The sequence below is a fragment of the Gavialis gangeticus genome, unplaced genomic scaffold (assembly GCF_001723915.1).
Source record: "Gavialis gangeticus isolate Ggan-Ray unplaced genomic scaffold, GavGan_comp1, whole genome shotgun sequence".
Lineage (NCBI taxonomy): Eukaryota > Metazoa > Chordata > Crocodylia > Gavialidae > Gavialis > Gavialis gangeticus.
The window spans coordinates 70,982,843-70,983,233 of record NW_017729022.1 but is presented as its reverse complement, the minus strand read 5'-3'; the positions used below and the strand labels follow the sequence as shown (position 1 = coordinate 70,983,233).

The following is a 391-nucleotide window of genomic DNA, read 5'->3' as shown; positions in this document are numbered from 1 at the left end:
GGAACCCTGGGCTTGTTACGCAACCCACGCCCTTCCTCGGGCGCTACTGGGCTTCTCACACAACCTACACCCCTTGCTCTAGCACCCCTGTGTTCGCTAGCCCTCGCCCCTCTCTGGGGCCTACTCCTGTGTTCGCCCTTCTTCAGGCTCTATTGCACGCGGCGGCCCGCCTCGGGCCTCCACCCGCGCTCGCCTTACTCCAGGCTCTCACCTGCGCTTCTCGTGCCCTCACCCCTCTCTGGGGCCTGTCCCGCACTGCGCCCTCGCTGGGGCCTGTCCCGCGCTGCGCCCTCGCTGGGGCCTATACCCACGCCTCTCGTGCTATCGCTCTCTCTGGGCTCTGTCCCATGCTACCGTGCTCGGGGCTCAGGTGGCCCGTAGCCGTGCCTGG

The 391-nt window shown here is 68.0% G+C and overlaps 1 protein-coding gene and 1 long non-coding RNA gene across 3 annotated transcripts in view; one reads left to right on the top strand and one right to left on the bottom strand.

Annotated features, from left to right (window-relative positions):
• Positions 1–391, bottom strand: part of LOC109296121 — a 637,130-nt gene that overhangs the window by 92,682 nt on the left and 544,057 nt on the right. The gene's annotated exons all lie outside the window — the stretch shown is intronic.
• Positions 1–391, top strand: part of STAB2 (stabilin 2) — a 166,554-nt gene that overhangs the window by 28,878 nt on the left and 137,285 nt on the right. The window lies entirely within an intron of this gene.